Here is a 21,189-nt window from a genome sequence, read left to right as displayed (position 1 = left end):
TTATTGCTAGCACTCCCTCTGGCTCTCACCTCTGTTAGTATTGTTGCTTCTACTTCTGTTTTATAGTCTTCACTGGAGGTGTAGAAACAACTCATGTTTTGGACACAAATGGGGGCTCTCTACACACCACTCAATACGTATTTGTTCCTAGAGGGCTTTTGATTATAGATAGAGAATATATTGATGCATCCTTCATTCCACACAGTATCCTTAAAGAAGCAGATATAGAAAGGAGAGGGGAAATGTGGCCCCTTTGCCTTCAGGAAACCCTCCAGTCCATGTGACTAGACTCATTTAATCATGACAATGTCTCAGGGAGAGAGGGGATTTCTCCAGGGAAACAGCACCAGGAGGAGATTAGCTATCTATTTCCCTCTCTCTCTCTCTCTCTCTCTCTCTCTAACTCAGGGTAACCCCCAAGGTAACCTCTTCCTTGCCGGAGGAACATTTGAACCGAAGCCTAAAGGAGGAGGTAGAGTAGCTCAGGGAAGGGGGTTGTTGATGCTCTTGGTCCTGTGAGCTAGAGGGCCACACATGCAAACACCCTCAAGCACGAGCTTGGTGTGACCCACACAGAGAAAAAAGGCCAGGGTCATGAGTGGTGTGGCCAACGGGTGGGTGGCAGTGAGGCATAAATTGAGATGGGGCTGTTGTCAGGGGCCAGGCAAGAAGGTTGGAATTTATTCCAAGTGGGAAAGGAAGCCATGAAAAGATGCTAAGTTGCATATATTTGTTTGCTGGGGCTGTCACAAAAAAAAAAAAAAAAAAAAAAAAATCACCACAAACTTCACAGCTTAAGACAACAGAAATTTATTCTCTCACAGTTCTGGAGGCCAGGGTCCTAAATCAAGTTGTTGGCTGGGCTCTGCTCTCTGAAAGCTCAAGGGGAGGATCCTCCCTTGCCTCTCCCAGTCTCCGGTGGCTCCGTGCTGTTCTTTGGCTTGGGCCTCATTACTCCCCAGGTGCCTCTGTCTTCACATGGCTGTCTTCTCTGAGCTTGTGTGTCATCTTCCCGCTCTTTCTCTAATGAGGCCAGCGGTCACCAGATTGTAGCCCATCTGATATCCAGGATGATCTCATCTTAGGATCCTTAATTACATCTGTAAAGATCTTTATTTCCAAAAAATGTTCCATTCACAGGTATTGGGGATTAGGACATGGGCATATCTTTTTTTGGGGATGCAGTTCAACCCACCATATAGAGATAACTTGATCTGCCTTTGAATTTAAGACTACTGCTTGCTTTCTTGTCGCAGGAGGTTGGGCTGAAGAGGCACAAGCACTGAATTGGTGCTAAGAGGCTGCTGGGAGCTTCCAGATGGCGGATGACAGAGACTCTCAAACATGGTGGCCATGTGCTAGGCAGGGGTTAGGGAGATGCTGCAGGTGGGAGGTGCTTTGTCAGGACCTATCTGTGACCTGGAGGAAGTTGCATAGGTGTGCCTTTTGCAAAGGCCAGTGATTTTTCCTGCCCTTCTCTGAGGGGGTATACAAAGAGAAGGGCTGAGATGAGCAAGAAGATGCTATTTAAGGGAAGGGTCTCACCCAGTATGTAGAAGATACTTAATATACAATCAGCATATGCTGGTAGAAAAAGTGCAAGCAGAAGATTATTCCAGAAGCATTCCTCTCTGAGTGTGTGTTGGCTTTGGGCAAGGATGCAGGTCTTCCCTTTCCAAGATGATTAAAAAAAACAGCAAACTTGTTTGAACGGGGCTTAGAGTGCCTTGGCAGGGAGACATTGGACACTTGGAAATATTACTATTATTTCTGGAGCCAAATTTAGCAAGGACAGCTCTGTCTTTAATTATTAGTTGGTGCTGAGTTGTACAGGCAAATGATTACATGCACAATTAGTTGTCCCCACAAGTAGCCAATTATGGGAATGATTATTTAAGAGAATTGTGGCTCCTGCTAAAAGGACTTTACATTGTAGCCTCAAAATTCATTTCTGTATAAAAATTCCTCTTATTGCATGTATTGTTATTTTTTCCTATCTGCTGGGCTGCTAGAAAAAGTGGCCCTGTGGTCTCATTTGTGGAGAGAGAGAGAGTTGTTGAAACCCAGATCTTTGGGGTGCTGTGAGATCCAGGAAAGAATGAGGTTGAGAGAGATAGAAGCTCTTCCAGGAGGCATCTCACTCCAGAGACCATGTCTTAGCCTCAGAGATGGAGTCTAGGGGAAGACATAGTCCTCTGGATGGTAGATAAGTGGATAATTTGGAAGCACATGGAGCCCAAGCCCTGACCAAATGCCACTGTAACTCATCAACATGGTTCCTACTGCTTCCTGAGGACTGTACTTCTTACATAGGCCACTTCTGCCTCCAGAGCATTATAGATCCCTCCACATAGCCTCATTGTCATAAAATTGTAAGCTCTTAGAACCAGAAGGATTATAAACATCATCTGGTCCTTCTGTCTCATTTCAGAGATCATAAAACTAGGGCCAGGCAGCAGAGGACTCACCCAGCCGTCATAAGCCCAGCTGTAGTGTGACCCTATTTTGCTTGATTCCAAGCCCTTGGCTCTTTCTGCCATGCCATGAGGGAACCAGCTATAGGTGAGCACATTGTGACTGATCGAGAGGCAGCCTAATGTCTGGCACACAGTGGGAACCATGCCAAGTAGAGTTGAAAGGGACTCCAGAGAACATTTCTAGTTTAGACCTCTAATTTTGTATCTGAGTGGAATTTGGAAAATGTATTTATCTAAGATTCTTTTCTCCCTTTGAACATTTCTCATGATGTAGGCCTTGAAACTTCCATCATCAACCCTAACCTCACTCATGTGGGAGAAACCACAAGTCCAAATGCCAGTGTTTGGGTTGGTCCATATAAACCCTGTTCCCTGTCCCCTGTCCCCAATTATAAAATGTGCTTTTGTGTTACCGTGTTAACCACTACTGATCAATAGTCAGGGATTTTTGTTCTTGTTTTGTACTGATATCCACTATTCTACCTAAATATGTTATATTATACATCTGGTCCCAATTCTTCAGTACTCTGCACTAGTATTTTATAGCCATATCCTTGCCAAGACTTCATGGTGGGTGAAATGTACTATCCTACTTCTTGAATTTGGGTTTGGCCATGCACTTTGTTTGGCTAAAGAGTTGCTAGTATATGTGACATGAACAGAGCTTGGAAAAATGCCTGCACCTATAGGCATGCCCTTTTGTGAATAGGCTGTATCCTTAGTCACCCCACAACTTGACCACCCTTTGAAATCTGTAATGAAGAAACAGATGGATAATTGGGACTTGGCACTTTCACTCTTTGACTTTGACTTTCACTCTTGTAGTCTGACTGCCGATGTCTCTCTCTATAAGAAAAGGACTCCTTTATGTCATATTAGGAAATAACAACATGTAAGTAGTTTTTAAATCCAGCAGTCTTATTCCCCCCCACCCCCCAATGAAGGAAATTGGCTAGCAACATTTTATAGGCCTCAACTGGCTGTCCAACAAACTCACCTCTGGCAAGATCTAACAGCATTTTTCTGTATCTTTCAAAGGCCCCCCGGTGACCTTTGCTAAGTAAGTTGAAAGTAATAAGTGGGTCTGTTCACTACAAATTTCTCTTGTTGGCTGCTCAGGGTTCTTGCCTTTTCTGGAATCAGAAGATCAGGCTCTGGAAAGGTGCTGGTTTCACTTTAGGAGAATGCAAATCCAGTTTGTTCTCTGGGTGACCATGACCTAAGCTCCCCTTCTCCTGGGACACCAAAACCCTTTGTTTCTGGAGATAATGTCTTTTATGACTTGGCACGTTTGAAGATCAGCAACCAGTCATTTTGTAGACAGTCCTTCAGTATGGGTTTCCCTGATGTTTGCTCACAGTTACACTGAGGTTATGCATTTTTGGCAAGAGATTGCAGAGGAGGTGCTAGGTCCTTCTGGGTGCATCCTACCAGAAGGCACATGATGTGTGTATGTCTCATTGCTGTGAGTTAGTTTTGATTTGGTTAAAGTAGCATTTGCCAGATCTCTCCACTTTAAAATTATTCTTTTACCCTTTGTAATTAATAATTATCCTGAAGAGAGATGCTTTGAGATTATGCAAATATCCTGTTCTTGTGTAATTCTTTTAGCCACTAATTTAAGCATCCGTTACTGCCTTGGTGTCCATCGAAAGATGAATGGATAAAGAAGATGTGGTTTATGTATACAATGGAATATTACTCAGCCATTAGAAATGACAAATACCCACCATTTGCTTCAACGTGGATGGAACTGGAGGGTATTATGCTGAGTGAAATAAGTCAATCGGAGAAGGACAAACATTATATGGTCTCATTCATTTGGGGAATATAAATAATAGTGAAAGGGAATAGAGGGGAAGGGAGAAGAAATGGGTAGGAAATATCAGAAAGGGAGACAGAACATGGAAGACTCCTAACTCTGGGAAACGAACTAGGGGTGGTGGAAGGGGAGGAGGGCGGAGGGTGGGGGTGACTGGGTGGCGAGCACTGAGGGCGGCACTTCACGGGATGAGCACTGGGTGTTATTCTGTATGTTGGCAAATTGAACACCAATAAAAAATAAATTTATTATTAAAAATATATAAATAAATAAATTTATTATTACAAAAAAAAAAAAAAAGCATCCATTACTGATTCTCCACCTGCCTTTTAAACTTGAGAGTTCATTGAGGGTTGTCCGTAAGCCTTTTGTCATTCTCCACATCCTAGCACATCTTGTGCACTCCCTACATCTAAATGCCACCAGCTCCTGTGGCCCTACCTCCAGCTTGTTCTTCCCTTTGGGGGGGACTCTGTATGGATGGTTGTATTCAGGGGCACCTCACCTAACCACCCCTATATCCATCTTGCCATCCTGATGCATAGTACCTCCCAGATTGCCCCTCCACGCTTCCCTGCCTCATCAGCTGTCATGGCCTTCACCCACTTATTCATATTACAAAGCTGGGACAGTCCATCCTCATACCCTCTATTTGATTAATCACTGATACCTGTTGATTCTGTCTCCTTACTCTTTCCAGTCTCTTCCATGTCCACAGCCAGAATCACAAATTGAAACCACAGTCATCTCTGCCCAGGATTATTGCTTTACCCTTATAACTGGTCTGTTGACTTTTAGTAGTTCCCTTATGCTCTCTCCCTAACTCCAGTTGCAGCTCTGTTGATACCTCTTTCCCATTATGTAGGAAATGCTAATATAAATCTTGGTGACCTACACTTTGAGGTATTATGTAGCCATTGCTAACAATGAGCTAGCCATATACCAGGGGACTTAGGAGTACTGAATGAATGAATGCATTGCAGGCAAGAGTGACAGTGGAAGAAATAGAACAACTTTCTCCTTCCTTATGTTGATGGGTCCAATGGAATATGGCCTAGGGCTGGGACTTAGGGGTGACAAATGAAGCACATATCCTTTAGGTGCAAAATTTAAGGGAGTGGCAAAACACTTAGTAAGGAGGATAATTTTGCAATGCAACTAAAAAAACTCAATTCAAAAAAATTCATAATGAACAAAATGTCAAAATGGAAATATAGACAGGATCTTTATTAAACATTCACCTTACCCCAGTCCCGTTCCTCTCATTGCCGATGGGGGCATTTAGCTCAGCAAATTATAATCACTTAGAACAGGAGTTCTCAAGGGGATGGAGAGTGACTTTGCTCACCAGCCCCCCCCCCCCCCAATGCCCAGAGGGCTCCTGATAGTGTTTGGAGATGCTGGAGGGTGTCATACTGGGGTGGGAGGGGTATGCTACTGGCATCTTTTGGTGGAAGCCAAGGATACTGTTAAACGTCCTGCTATGCACAGGGCAGCTCCCACAACAAAGAACCATCTGGCCCCAGATGTCAGTAGTGTTGAGAGTGATAAGCCTTGCCTTAGAGGTAACTTAAAAAATACTGTGTCTCTGTCCTTAAAAGCTATGCATAACTAGAAAGAATATATCAAGGATTGTCCAGCAGGGGTAAACAACCTCAGTAGATAGGGATACACGTTTCTCCCCCTGTGTTAAAAAAGAATCTGCATCTGAAAAAAAATATAATTTAGTCTCAACTTCTCAGCCATTGTACTCTCTACTTCACATGGGGAGGGATGGGCTCAAGGAAGTCCAGCATAGTAGACCCTGCATCTGTCCTGGTCCACTGGACAGTGGGTGCCAGCGCCCACTCCCAGGGGGACTGAAGCTGAGAATCAGGCCCCTTGGGGGGTCTTCTGTGAGGCCACTAGGTGACTTCTTTGGGAACAGTGGGACAATGAGGTGGCTGAAGCCAGAAGTGGTTCTTCAAAGACAACCTCTATGTTCAATGGCCTTGTTGTTTGTTTATTGTACTTCCTATCTGCCTCCTTAGTCTAGAACACTCTCCTCTTGCTTTATTCATTCTCAGGAGTGGGAGCGGTTTTACCCTATTGCTAATCCTGAGGGGCACTGCCGTTCTGTGCTTGGTCCCTTGTCCCTGCCTATATCTTGTGTGTCATCTTTTCATAAAGGCCTTTCCCTTGTCACGTCAGCTACTTGGGTTGAATGCCCTTGCCGCTAGTACCCTGACAGATAAACCTCTTTTTCAAGCTCTGTTGGCTCCTCTAATTTCATTTCTTGGTGACCTCAAGTTTTTCTGCTAGTTCATCTTCTGCCTTCTGCTTGGGCCAATTCCCACATTATTGGTGAGATGGCCATGGGCAGGGCCCTATGATTCCATCAGCTCTGGCTTTATCATCTGTTAAACTGAGATCATAATTATCTGGCCTCTGGACCTCACAGGGCAATTCCAATCATCTAAAGAAATAATGAATGCCAGAGAGCTTTGTAAATTATAAAGCTACACAAAGCAAAGCTGCTATTACTATTCTCATTTCCCCACACTCACACCATGTTATCATACTTGCTTTCAGAAGCCTCCCCCCAACCCTACCCATGAATCTTAAGTGATGTAGGAAGGAGGCCTATTCTCAGATTTGGAAGAAGACAAACTCCAGTAAGCATCACTTGGAGGTTGAAAAAGAGGCTAAATCATGGGAATTGTGAATCTCTTCAGAGGGACAGAGCAGTGGAGTATACTGGCCATTCATTTATTTAACAGGCATCTACCAAGCATCTTAGAGCATGAGATGGTATAGGGATAAGGCCTACTATCTTAGTCAGCTTGGCCTGCTGTAACAAAATACCATGCACTGGGTAGGTTAAAATACAAATTTATTTTCCCACAGTTCTGGAGGCTGGAAGTCCAAGACCAAGATGTCAGCAGAGTGGGGTTCTGGTGAGAACTCTTCCTGACCTGCTGTATCCTTCATGCTGTATCCTTAGATGGCAGAGACAGGAAGCTCTGGTGTATTTTCCTTCTCTTACAAGGACACTAATACTATCATGGGGGCTCCACCCTCATGAAGTCATCCAAACCCAATTATCTCTCAAAGGCCCCATCTCCAAATACCATCACATTGAGGTGGGGGATGGTGCATAGGGCTTCAACATATTAATTTCAGGGGGAACATAATGCATTCCATAGTACCAGGTATGCTGGTTATCCCATCACCTTGGAAACTTGTTAAAATGCCAACTCACATCCCAGTATGTCTGGGGTGAGGTCACAGAGTCTGTGTTTTAATATCCAGATGTGTCCAGAGCAGGTGGTCTCTGGACCATCATGTGAGAAACTCCAGGGGTAATTCTTAGGCCTGCGAGACTATAAGTTCTGGATTTAGTCTTTGCCACCTGGGTGATGAAGACTAGATAATTCTCCATCGTCTCTGTCTCTGAAGGATACAGTGTGTTCTGTAAAGTGGAGATGGTAATAACACATCGCCTTTTATGGGGTTTCTGTGAGGGTTATTTTGTTAAAGATTTTATTTATTTATTCAGGAGACACAGAGAGAGAGACAGAGACATAGGCAGAGGGAGAAGCAGGCTTCTTGAGGGAAGGCTGATGTGGGACTCGATCCTGGGACTCCGGACCATGCCCTGAGCCGGAGGCAGATGCTTGACCACTGAGCCAACCAGGCGTCTTTCTGTGAGGGTTAGTTTTAAATGATTATTTAATTATTTGTTATTATTAAGTATTCATTAATGGCAGATCTTAGATTCTTTTTATTTGCAGCCACCATCACTGACATCATCATTTTCTCTGCCCTCCACATGATCTAGTAGTCTGGATTTTGTCCCTTTTGGCCTTCCAAACTTGCATCAAGAGCATGCCCCTCATCATACCAACTGAAGAATGCATGGCAGTCCCCAGGAGTGCCCACATGTGGTAGGTATATCCTGTTCCCAGGAGTTTCACCATGGATGCCTTTCACTGTACTGTCATTCTGTCTCCCGTAGCCACCAATCAGACAGACTGGGCCTGGGCCACATCTTACCTCCATGCTGTCAATATAGGCATGGTTGACCTTGTTTTCCAAATGCTCCCAAAGACTTTTTTTCCTGCTTGAAGTTAACTTTGTCCCTTCCCAAGACAATGGATAGGAATGTAGCTCATCTGTCATGGAGCCACCAGATGGCGGTATTTCCCTGTCATCGCCCAGAGGCCTGGTGACTCTCCCAGGTTTTAGCGCTCAAGCTCCCCAACTCTTGGTGCCAGATCTCCCTGCTGACTGTCTTGGTGTCCCCATGGTTCATCTTTGGGAGGTGGGCAGGATAACTCCACCTACTCTCAATTGAAATCTTATGCCCCTTTAGGCACAGAGCTTATTCAGATTTGGCCCAAGGAAAGCAACATCCCTTATGGCCAAGCCATTGTTTGCTAACAGCTTTGATCCGATTTTGGGGAACCATGTCCAGTGGCTCACAGGTGTCCAACAGCTGATTCTCTGGCTTTGGTTGGTTTTCATTTCTTCCTTATCTAAATGCCCCATTTTTGATAAATGAAACCCCAATAATTAGCCTCCATAATATAAGTGTAAAACCACTTCCCACACTATTTGAGGCGCAGAATTCCTAATAAACTGAAATTGCCTGAGAATAGAAACTACTGCAGGCAAAATCCCCCGATTTTATATGAGAAAGGATGTTAGGTCCATGTTCCACCTTAGCCACTTTCAAGGTAGTTTCCCTATAGCTTACATGATGCTGATGTTGGGCTTCTCCTCCCCTCCATAGCCACTGATTTTTCTGAGCTGTTCACATCCACCTTTGCTTGTCATGTCTGGACCTGGACTACTTGTTCAGATACTCCAAAATGAACCTTTTACCTCTTCTCTACTGTATTTACCTCTGTGTCCCTAGGTTACTTATACCAGCAGGCAGCAGTTAGATAACATAAGATCAGGCATTGGCCATGGGTGTGAGTCTTGGCATCATCATTTATTTCCTTTGTGTTCTGGGTAAGTTACTCAATCGCTCTGACCTAAAGTTGCCTCATCTATAAAATGGGAATAATAGCAATACCTACATGTCAGTTCGTTGGGAAATGTAAATGAGGTAGTATATGTGGGGCACTTGGAGTAGTATCTGGCATACTTAGTAGAGAGCTTTGTTACATGACTTAACCTTGTCAGAAGGTCCTAGAAAGGAAGAAACTCAAGGAAGGGATAAAGGAGGAAGAGACAAGAGGTCTAAGTGGCACCCTTGGAGTGGATCTCAGGATCATGGAAATAGACACCATTTAGAGTAATGGAGTAAGCATGGTAGTGAGCTTCATGAGGGTATCTGGACTGGAACCATGAGGCAGGGGCTGAGGCTGCAGGTCACTTGATCTGATCTTAATACTGCTGTTGAAACATGGAGGCTGGGCCTATAATGGAAAGACTATCCTAGCTCTAAAGTATGTATATACCCAGTCATATATATTCTTTACTTTCTCCTTCCCATCCTTATCCTGTGTTCTAGACATTTGTAATTACTATTATTTCTAACACACTTTTGTTCCTTCTCCCTTGCTGCCCTATCTGCCTAGTGCTCTCTTGTCTCTCAGGAAAACCACCCCCTCACCACTGCCCCCCCCCCCCCCCCCCGGAAGACCCACTTCTATTTCCCTCAGTCCTGCCTGAGAATGATTAATAGGCCTCTACCCCCAGGCCTCTACCCCCACAGCCCACTGCCCTCCTGTATGCACCCTGTCCACCCCTATGACTCTAGGATGATGCATCCTGAATTTTGTGCCCTGGCCCCTCATTCATTTCATCCCCTTCTGGCCTCTTGCACTTAGAACTTTTAAACATTGCATTAAATTACATTTAAGAGAAATAATGCCATTACCTTTTTGTAAAAAAAAATTAAACAAAAATCAAACATTAAATCTAAAGCTTGGGGATCCCAGGGTGGCTCAGTGGTTCAGCGCCTGCCTTTGGCCTGGGGCGTAGTCCTGGAGTCCCAGGATCAAGTCCCGCGTCGGGCTCCCAGAGTGGAGCCTGCTTCTCTCATCTTCTCTGACAGCCTTCCTCACCTAACCCGAACTCCCCACATGCATTTTTGGAATCCAGTGTTATCTCTTTGAAGTATATCCTTCCAGACTTTTTGCTGTTACATTAGTTTGTGCTTGTGTGCTTATCTTTAGCACTCTTTATGTACCTTGATAACAGTGTTTATTGCATTATGTTGAATGGCTTGTTTCCATATCTGCCCCACCCAATAGGCGACATGCTATGAAAGGGCACCCACTGTGTCATACTTTTATCTCTAGGACCCAGCACTGAGCCAGGCACACAAGAGGTATGTTTCTGTAAGTAGCTGCCCAGCAAATAGGTGTGGTTGAGGGTGTGTTTGCTGGTGTGAGGTGGGAGAAGGACAGGGCAGGGCGTGAAGGGAAAACTACCACAAGAGGAAGGCATAATTGGAGTGTGACCTTCCCACATCGCTAAAATTCCCAGAAGACATCTTGGATCTCTACAGAAGCTGTAAGAAAGGGCAAGGTTGGAGCGTGCAGCTGAGCAGAACACTGAGTTAAGTGCAGGCGCTGATCCCTGAAAGACCCAGCTCAACCGGGGAGAGAAGGCGACCGGAGGGGACATGATGTGCGTCGTGTCAGCAAAACTTCCCAGCCCCGTTGCTGCATGTTAAGATTTGCTTGGTCATTAAGATTCAACAGGGAGAAGCAGAGTCTCTCTGTCTTGAAGATGCCTGTGGAGAATAGACTGTACAAGCACAGATTTGGACGGTGGAAGGGCTCATGAATTATGTCTCAAAACCTATGGGAAAAAGTGGTGTGAAATGGCTGTTGTTATTAGAAGTGTATTTTATTACCATAGTTTGGAAGGCTGTGTGGAGACTGGAAATGCTTTCTCTAGGACCCTCCCCACAGGTGGAGGAGGTTTTCTGTATTTGCAGCCTGTCTGCTTTCCTATTAATCATTCCGATTCTCTCCTGCGCATATGTCACGCGCCTCTCTATTTGAAGACTTTATCGGTATTTATCTTGTAGCCTTTAATAAATCATCTGCTGATTGCATGTGATCCAGGGTAGTTTACATGAATAGAACACTACCCTATCCCCACTTCAGTACCTTGCTTTGACATGTCTGTGTAGCTTCTGTTCTGGATGTTTCTCTGAAATGGGAGCTAGAGGACAGGTGGAATTGACTTATCTCATAATGTTCGTTTGGGGAGAAATGGGAATTTCACTTAACCTAATTATCTGTGGTCATTATTTTATAGGAGGATGCACATTAAAGCAGAAACATTTGTTAAAATAGAATAACATGGACCCTTGAAAATGAAGTTTGCCCTCTGGGGTGGGGGGTGCGGTGTGTGCTTTAATTACCCTTCTGAAGCCCTTCAGTTCGTGGCATGTTCTAAGCCAGGCATGGGCAAATTACAGCCTGCCTCCTGTTTTGTAAATAAAGCTTTATTGGAATGTTTGTTTTACACATTGTGTAGGGCTGCTTTTCATGTTACAATGGTAGAGCTGGATAGTGCAGCAGATGCCTCTGGGCTCACACAGCGTAAAACATTTATTCTCCCACTTTTTACAAAACAACTTTGCTGGCTTCTGTTGTAGACATGTCATGGGTATCAGCAGGTGGTGTCACCCCATCTCTACCCCCGGGGTCCTCTAACTCATGCCACAACTCTGAAGACAGCTCGTCAGGGACAGTACATATGAATGTGAATGCAAACACACACACACACACACATACGCACTGCTGTGTCTGTGTGTGCACACATGTGTGTGAAATGTAGAGCTGTGCACCCCGGTGCAAGAGGGAGTTTTTGCAGGTTTTTTACCAAGCATGAGACCAGCGGTCATCTGGTAGGCAGAATTTTATGTCATCTCTCATTTTGTGTATTAGTTCTACAGCAAAAGTGACAAAATCCTTTCTTCTTATGTTGCCTAACTTTGGCTACATGGGCTATGGAAGAGAAGTCCTGTCAGGGGACTTAGCAGGGGAATTGCCCTTGTGTCAGGGACTCCCAGCGAGCTGTGCCATGTGTAAGCACGTGCTTGCAGCTGCTCTGATTTGTGGAGAAGGAGCAATTATAGTTATCTTTTTTGCATGAAAACAAAAGAAAACAATAAAATAAGTTTATATATACATGCACATTTATGCACATATATAAATATTTATATGTAATTCTTTTTCTTCCATCTTTTTCTGTGCATCCTTTTTTTGTTTTCCTTTATGTATTGTTTTATTTTTTATTTTTTATTTTTTATGATAGTCACAGAGAGAGAGAGAGAGAGAGGCAGAGACACAGGCAGAGAGAGAAGCAGGCTCCATACACCGGGAGCCTGACGTGGGATTCGATCCCGGGTCTCCAGGATCACGCCCTGGGCCAAAGGCAGGCGCTAAACCGCTGCGCCACCCAGGGATCCCTGTATTGTTATTTTTGTTTGTTTGTTTTTAATTTTTTTAGTAGGCTCCATGCCCAGTGGGGACCCAGTGCAGGGCTTGAACCCACAACCCTGAGATTAAGACCTGTGCTGAGATCAAGAGTTGGATACTTAACCAACTAAGCCACCCAGGTGCCCTTGTGTTTTGTTATTTTTGATCAAAGTAATGAATATGGACAGCTTTAAGCAAACCAAGTGCTACCTTTCTAGATCGAGTAGTTCATCTTCTATTAGGTTCCCTGCCCCATGAGGAGCTCTCATCAGTTTCTCTCTGTGCCCCATGCAAGAGCGTGAGTCATGATGACCATCTTTCCCCAGAAGCCTGATTCCTTGAGGGCAGGAACAGCATCTAGGTCTGTGCCTGGAAGGAGAGAAGAGCAGATCATGATGTTAGGCTCCTTGCATGCATTTTCTTAGTCTACAAAAGAGGTCTGTGATGAAGCCCTTCATACTCTATTTGACAGATTGGGAAAGTCACAGAGATGTACAGCCATGTAGCCCAGAGTTACAGATGATGAGGCTGAGGTTAGACTGGCTCTGTCTGACTTCAGAGCCCATGCTCTTCTATTATGTCATATTTTGTTCAGTGGTTAACAGAGAGAAGGAAGAAAGAGGGAAGGTCGGAGGGGCCTATAAATTAGGAGAAAACAGACACACAAAGCCATGGTGATGCCATGGGATTATGTGCTACACTAGAAGGACATGACATGGAAGTAGTGTTCAACTCTGCCCACCAGGGCACATTCGCAAAAGGGTACAGAGGTAGGGGACTTGGGAGAGGAAGTAATGCAAACATAGGGGAATTGCTTACACTTTTTAAAAAATTGAAAACGAAAAGGCAGTCTTTTTAAAAAAGAATCTGGAAATATACTGAGAAATAAATTAGCTTTGGTGTCCTCTGCTTCTGAATTCTGAGTTTTTGAGGCAGGGCTAATTCTCCTTTGTGTTGGCAGCAGAGACACCAACAGACCAGATACTGGTGTGAACTCCAGGCTCTAATAAAGATCTGCTCCCCTCTTTTCCTGCCATTTTACAATTGAAAACACACTGAATACTGACAGGTTTTTGGCAGAGGCCAAGTATTCACCAGGCTAAAGTCATTACACTGGAAACGGAAGAGTCAATATTCCTGTTTAAAGAGTTGAACTCAACTTGTCTTGGAAAGAACACTTGCCTCATCCTCCACCCACCACTCCCTGAGGAGGACTCTCTCTCACCCGAAATAGTCATCTCTTTATCACACCAGGGTGCTTGTGAGGCCATTATGTGGGATTTCTGGAATGAAGTCCTTATTGGAAGCAGCGGCTTCCTCCCCTCTCCTCCCCCTCCAGGAACTTGCGGAATGTGATTTTCCATTTGGCCAGAGTGGTTCCCTTTATAGGCGCCTGTATTTGGCCTGGTCTCCATTCAGCTTTCTTAAGAAAGCCTGTGGCTACTGTTGTTTTGACTGTGTGGACCAGCAAACAGTTGTGAATTGAGCCAATCTTCTGGAAAATGCCGGCTCTAAAGATTTCAGCTCAGTGTGTCTGGAGGACTGAACCAATGATAAAATGTTGGAGGTAGGGGCTTGTGTATCCCTTATTCAACCACTATCTCATGTTATAGAAGGGGTTGCTAAGGCCCAGGTAGTTGATCAGCATATCAGAGAACATTGCTAACAGATGCTATGCTAAAATACCCACCTGTATTGCAAGTCCATTCCCACTCATTCCTTCTCTGGGTGTCCCTGTATCACTTCTGCAAATATTTTCCTTTTAGGTCTCAACCCAGTGAGTGGGAATGCAGGGTCCAAATATTCTGGGGTTTTGTCCTTTCCTGGCTAATTTTTGTGAGAGCGAATTACGTGGAATGCAACAAACCAGGCCAGACCCTAGTTCGCAGGCATATTCACAGATGCTGGTGAGGGAGCTTGAGGTTCAGAGCCAGGGACAACTTTATCACAGTGAACATCAATCCAGTTGTCTAGGACTGGGGGGCTGCAGCCAGGTCACCTCTTTTTCTGACATCTTGGTTTCCTCATTGGTACATTGAGCCTAATACTAACTTTCTTTGTGGGATAGTTGTGAGGTATAAATAAGAGAATGTGGGAAACACTTGGTACCATCATGCTTGATCGCTACATGTTGGCTGCCTCACCTCTTCCTCTTCCTCCTTAGGTGTAGATTTGTTGCCTTAATTATGTTCATTTTTGAGATTCCTGAAATCTTGGGATTATAGTAATACAGGAAAAGAGAGAAATTTGTTGAGCATTTACTGTGTACCAGACCATGTGGTTCTAGAACCATCTAGAATTGGGGTAATTAACCCCAAGATGTTTTTCACAGGAGAAGGGATGAGTAGTAGAATCTTTCTTTGAGAGCCACTCATGTTTTCACATGATGAGGCCACTCATGTTTTCACATGTTGTCCAGGAGAATGTTAAAACCTTGCTTGTAGTCCTTGTCACATTCCATTAACCCTATTTCAGAGGAATTTGGGGCCCAGAGAGCTTATACAACTTCCTCAAGGCCACATGGTAAGTCGAGTTGGGTTTTGAGCATAGGTCTTTCTGATTTCAAGGGCCATGTCTTTATCTTAGCAACCTAACCTTAGCTTTGGGTTTCCAAGGACCTGTGTTTGAATATCATAATGTAGATTGGAGAAGCTTAGTTCACATTAGAAAATCAAATTCCAAGAGAAGACCTGTCTAATTTAGGTCTTAGTGTTGATCATCTCCAGTTACTATAACAACAACAACAACAACAACAACAACAACAAAAACCCCAAAAAACAAACCCATAGGTTGGGTGGCTTAAGGAATAGAGATTTTTTTCTCATAGTTCTGGAGACTAGAAGTCTAAGATCAAGTTTCTGGCAAGGTTTGGTTTCTGTTGAGAGCTAACTTCCTGGAAGGCCACCTGTACTCTTCTTGTTGTGTCTTCATATGGGAGAGAGGTAGCTCTGGTGTCTCTTCTTCCTTTAAGGGCACAGTCCTATGGGATCAGGATCCCTCCCTTATGACCCCATTCAACCTTAGTTACATCCTAAAAGGCCCTGTCTCTAATATAGTTACATGAGGTTAGCAGTTCAGCATGTAAATTTGGAGGGCATTCAGTTACAACAATATTCATGTCAGGGATTCACAGAATCAGACATGATTTTTAGATTATGGACTCTGATCACAGCCTTCTTAATGGTGGTAAGACCCAGCTACAAAGGGAAGATAATAAGGAAAGAGTTGATGAAAGCATTTAGAAAAAGCAAGTCTTGTTGAAATATTGTTTCCCTGATTTTGCATTCTCTGATTTTTCCCAGGCCCAATATCCTGTTCCATTCACTCTGGCTCTGTTTTTATTGTCCTGACTTGGTTTCCCCAAGTTGTAGGTAAAGCAGTTGGCACTGTGTTAGGTTGTGCTAAATTCACATGAATGTTAAGTACTATTCTCCTATTTGCTATGGTAGTTATTAGTGCAGTTAACCGGGTATTTTCAGACCCCCCTGCCCCCTTCCAGGAATAAACTAGCTAGTATTTCTAAGCTCTCTGCCCCCATAATACCCACGAGTTAAATGTGATTATTACACTTGCTCTAGTCAATGAAATGGGAATGGAACTGATGCATATCACTTTGGGTGGAAGCTCTAAGGGCCAGTGCATTATTCAACCACCCTCTTTTTCCTTCTGCCTCTGCAACCAGCAAAACTCTAGACGGTGACTGCTCTTTCAGTCTGAGTCCTAGAGGGCCAGTAGTATAGAGCAGAGCCCCCAGCTCTTCAGCCATGCACAAGTAGCATGAGCTAGAAATAAACCTTATTGGTTTAAGCTACTGAAACTTGGCAGTAATTTATACTGTATCATAACCTAGCTTATCCCAACTCTTTCCTGCTGAAGAATCAGCTCTCCTTCCTGTCTACAGTGTGGGCTCTGAATCATTCAGCACCTGGGGGTTCTGTGTTGCCTACTTTTTCAGAGCTATTCTAATAAGAATCTACCAGTCACTGAGAACTCCTCATTTACCAAATCTGAGTTTTGAGCTTTAACTTCAAATATTTCATTTAAGCTACAGAATGACCCTGTGAAATAGATGGTGCTATTATCTCATTTTTTAGACACCAAAACTCAGAGTCATGGAAGAATATTGTAACAAGAGATACAACCAGGAAGTGAGTTAAACCTTGAACCCAGATTTTTCCAATTCAGGAACCTATGGGATTCCCGCATTGGTATATAGCATGTCTTCTTAAGTGCCTGTGGGTGTTTGGAACTCTGCATCAGGGTCTGAGCTGTCAGTTAATTAAAGACTATCAATGATCTGGTCCAGGGGTCGACAAACTAGCCCATGGTCCAAATCTAACCTATTTGTGGTGCTTACATGTTCTAACATTGGCATTGAAAGAGACCATTTGGCCCACAAGACCTAAAATATTTACTATCTGACTCTTCAAGAAAAGGTTTGCTGACCTTTAATCTAGATAGGCTATGCTTCTTTTGAAAAACTAGGAAACTGAGAGGAGAGAGCAGTGGAGTATGCATTAAAATAGAAAATGATTTTCCTGCAAAGCCGTATAGAGAACCATTAACCATTGAGGGTCTATGTGTATAACCATGCTAAGTTATATAATTCTAATATATCATTTACTTTTCTCTGCATTAAAAAAAAAGATGGTTGTTTTTGCTTTTCTTTAGAAAAATCTAATACATTTTTGATAACACTAATGAAATGGAGATTAAATTTTAAAAAAATCACTCAAATTGGTTTGAAATGAATTCATATTAGTTGATACCATATGTCATATATGGCATTATCCCTGTTTCAGTTTATTTGACCTTATATCGTGACCACTTCTCATGTTGTTAACATTTAACATAAATGTAATTATTGATGGTTGCACAACATTCTGCTTTATATAAATGCCATAATTTATATAATCATTATAATATTTAGGTTTATTAGAAAATTTTTCATTATACTGAATCTTTATACATAAATCTCTGTCTACATTTCTGATTTTTTCTTGGCATAGATTCCTAAAAGTAGAATTCCTGGCCAAAGCATATTCATGGCTTAAAGGGCTCTCAACTCATTTTATGAATTTCTTTAGAAAGGATTGTCCAATTTATATTTTACCTTGGGGATGAAGATATCTGCCTTACTATACTCCCTAAACCATCGTATATTGTTCTAAGTCTTTCCTATGATGAGATGTAAAAATAATATTATATTTTTTAAGATTTATTTATTTATTTGAGAGAGAGAGAGAGAGCAGGGGAAAGGGCAGAGGGAGAGAGAGAATCCTTAAGCAGACTTTAAGGATAGAGGGCTGAGGGCAGAGCCCAACATGGGGCTTGTTCCCAGGACTCTGAGATTATGAACTGAGCTGAAATCCAGAGTCAGATGCTTAACCAACTGAGCCACCCAGGCATCGCTATTATATTTTTGTTTTAATCAGCATGTTTTGATCAATATTCAAGATGAATTTTTTAAAAGATATTACTTATTTATTTGAGAGGGAGAGCAAGCAAGAGAGCACAAGCAGGGGGAGCAACAGAGGGTGAGAGAGAAGCAGACTCCCTGCTCAGCAGGGAGCCTGACATGGGGCTTGATCCCAGGACCCTGGGATCATGACCTGAGCCGAAGGCAAATGCTTAACTGGCTGAGCCACCCAGGTGCCTCGAGGTAAATTTTTTATATGATACTGTTTATATTTTATACTCTAAAATACTCAATTCCAACTATATACCCTTTTACTGAGAACTCAAAATATTTTTAGGACTTCTGTTGATGTATTTATGATTACATTTTATTGACTAGTTATACCATTGTCATTTGTTGGTGTTTTTTAATTGATTGGAAGTGGCTTTTCTAACCATAACCCCCATCTCCTCTCCACCCTGTGCCTTTACTCCCTTCTGAGTGCACTTACTGTCATTCTTGTGATCTTCATTTCCTCATGTCAGCCTTCTTTTCCTGGGCTCTGGATTTTCTTTATGAACTGCAAAGCACTGTAAATGTTGGTAAGGGTATTGTCAGTGGTGACTCGCAGTGTAGTCACTTCATCAGTTTTGGTAGCCTTCTTTCCTTGACCTTCCATTCCTTTTATCTAGCCTATCTCAAATCTTCAATATACTTATCTTGTGTTTAGGTATGGGAGCACTTCTAGAGAGAATGTGAAAAGTGGAACCATTTGGTAACATTTATTTGACACAGACTCACTGAGCATTGGCTATGTTTGAAGTACTATTCTAAATGTTTGGGATATGCCCATTAACAAAGACCACTACTACTACCCTCATAGAGTTTGCATTCTATGGGAAGACACATAGTAATCAGTAAACAAACTAAGTAAGTAAATCAGGCATCAGTGCTGTAGAAAAAGAAAAAGTAGAGCAAAGATCAGAGGTGGGAGGGCAGTTGTAATTTTAAACACCATGCTCAGGGTAGCCTTCAATAAAAAGAAAAAATTTGAGTGAAGATATAAAGTAGGTGAGGGGGATAGATGTGCAATACCTGGAGGAAGAGCATTTAGGGCAAGGAAAACAGCCCCGAAGTGGCCCTAAGGTGAGGGTATAGCTGATATGTTCAAAGAACAGCAAGGAGGAGAGTGGCTGGAATGGAGCAATAATGGGAGAGGTAGCAGGGGATAAGGCCTGAGATGTTAAGAGAACTCAAGCCATGAAAGGCCATCCAAGGAGTGTGGATTTTGCCCTGAGGGAAATGGGGAAGGGAGCACAGTCACAGCATCTGAAATACGGGAGTGACTTAATCTGACTCAGGTCTTGAAAGGCCCACTCAGGTTGCTATAATGAGGAGCTTCTGCAGAGGGACAAAGTTAGTAGTTACGCATCAAGAGCAGTGCCAGTGTAGAGAGGATGGTGGGATAGTAGCTTTGGTTTAAGGTGGCAGCAGGGGAAGTAGGGAGATGCAATGAGATTCCAGATATATTTTAAAGGTAAAGCCAACTGGATTGACTGCTAGACTGGATTTCAGGTCTTAGAGAAAGAGGGAAAAAAAGGAATAACTCCAAGGCTTTTGGCATGAACAGCTGGTAGATTAGGCTACCATTAGCTGGGATGGAGAAGGTTATGAGAAGAGCAGGCTTTGAGGTTGAGGATTAGGGGTTGCTTTTGGACATGTTGTATGTGGGATGTCTAATTAGGATTCCAGGTGAGTGTGTTGAGTAGCTAGAGTAGAGCAGGCTTCAGGAGAGATGTCTGTGCTAGAAGTATAAAGTTGGGAGTCTCTAGGACATACATGGCATTTAAAGCCATTACAAAGTATGCTATCCCACAGGAGTGAGTGCAGGTAGAGAATGACCAGCTCCTCTACAAATTTCCATGCTCTGATTTCTGCTGGATTCTGTGTGCAGACTGCTAATTCTTTTGCTTTTCCCTTGACTTATTAGCCCTGGATTTTTCAATCTGGGTTATCACTCCTGCCAAGAGTTACAGGAAAGGTTATATGATGCTGTATACTTTGTATCTTTCTTGACCTCAAATGTGATTCAAAAAAACTCAGGAAAAATATTTATATTAAAATTATATCTTATGGAATAGCATGCAAATGACTTTATTTATTTTAAAATATTTTATTTATTTATTCACGAGAGACACACAGAAACAGGCAGAGACATAGGCAGAGGGAGAGGCAGGCTCCCTATGGGGAGCCCCTTTGTTGGACTGGATCCTGGGACTCCGGGATTACGCCCTGAGTTGAAGGCAGATGCTCAACTGCCGAGCGACCCAGGCAACCCACAAACAATTTTTTTTTAAGAAAACACAATCTTTTAAAGAAAATTCATGCTTTTTCTAGGACTCCTATCATCTTTCTAATTTGACCAAAGTGTAGAGGTATGTGTCCCCCGGTTTGGGAGTACTGTGGTGGAAAATTTGGGATGAAACCTCAGTAGTTCCCGTCACAGAAGAAAGTTCCAAGTTTACACCTTCATTCTTCATCTTACTTGGTTTTGATTGTTTCTCAGATCAGATCTTTCTCCCTTTGTGAAGGTTTCTAAAGTATACAGCATAGACTCTGAAAGAATATTCCAGGGGAAGGATAAATGTAGTTTGGGCCATGGCAGCACCCTTATAAATGTGTGGCATCCTATGGTGATAATTTTATAATGAGCATTCCTTGTATATATGATTTTTTAAAAAATATTTTATTTATTTGTTCATGACACACACACACACACACACACACACACACACACACACACAGAGGCAGAGACACAGGCAGAGGGAAAAGCAGGCTCCATGCAGGGAGCCCAATGTGGGACTTGATCCCGAGACTACAGGATCACCTCCTGAGCAAAGGCAGATGCTCAACTGCTGAGCCATCCAGGTGTCCCTGATTGTTTTTGATCCATTTGTTAGGAATGCAGTTTCAGGACCTTGTACCTAAATTTCATATAGCTTGATTTATCTTTATAATTCTCACAGTTGTATATGCATTTAAATTCTAGTTTCTCAC

General features: G+C 43.0%; 1 long non-coding RNA gene across 12 annotated transcripts in view; it reads left to right on the top strand.

Annotated features, from left to right (window-relative positions):
• The window catches only part of LOC144310200 (uncharacterized), an 807,232-nt gene that overhangs the window by 43,412 nt on the left and 742,631 nt on the right, over positions 1 to 21,189 (top strand). For 6 of the 12 annotated variants that reach the window (XR_013375891.1, XR_013375889.1, XR_013375885.1 and 3 more), the window contains exons 3-4: positions 7,838 to 7,991; positions 8,120 to 8,225. The exons of the other annotated variants lie outside the window; for them this stretch is intronic. This is a non-coding gene — a long non-coding RNA (uncharacterized LOC144310200). The remainder of the gene's footprint in view (positions 1 to 7,837; positions 7,992 to 8,119; positions 8,226 to 21,189) is intronic. 12 annotated transcript variants of the gene reach the window in all.

The sequence above is a fragment of the Canis aureus genome, chromosome 3, assembly GCF_053574225.1.
Source record: "Canis aureus isolate CA01 chromosome 3, VMU_Caureus_v.1.0, whole genome shotgun sequence".
NCBI classification, from domain to species: Eukaryota; Metazoa; Chordata; class Mammalia; order Carnivora; family Canidae; genus Canis; species Canis aureus.
The sequence above is the reverse complement of the archived record's forward strand: the minus strand, read 5'-3'. Positions and strand labels throughout refer to the sequence as shown.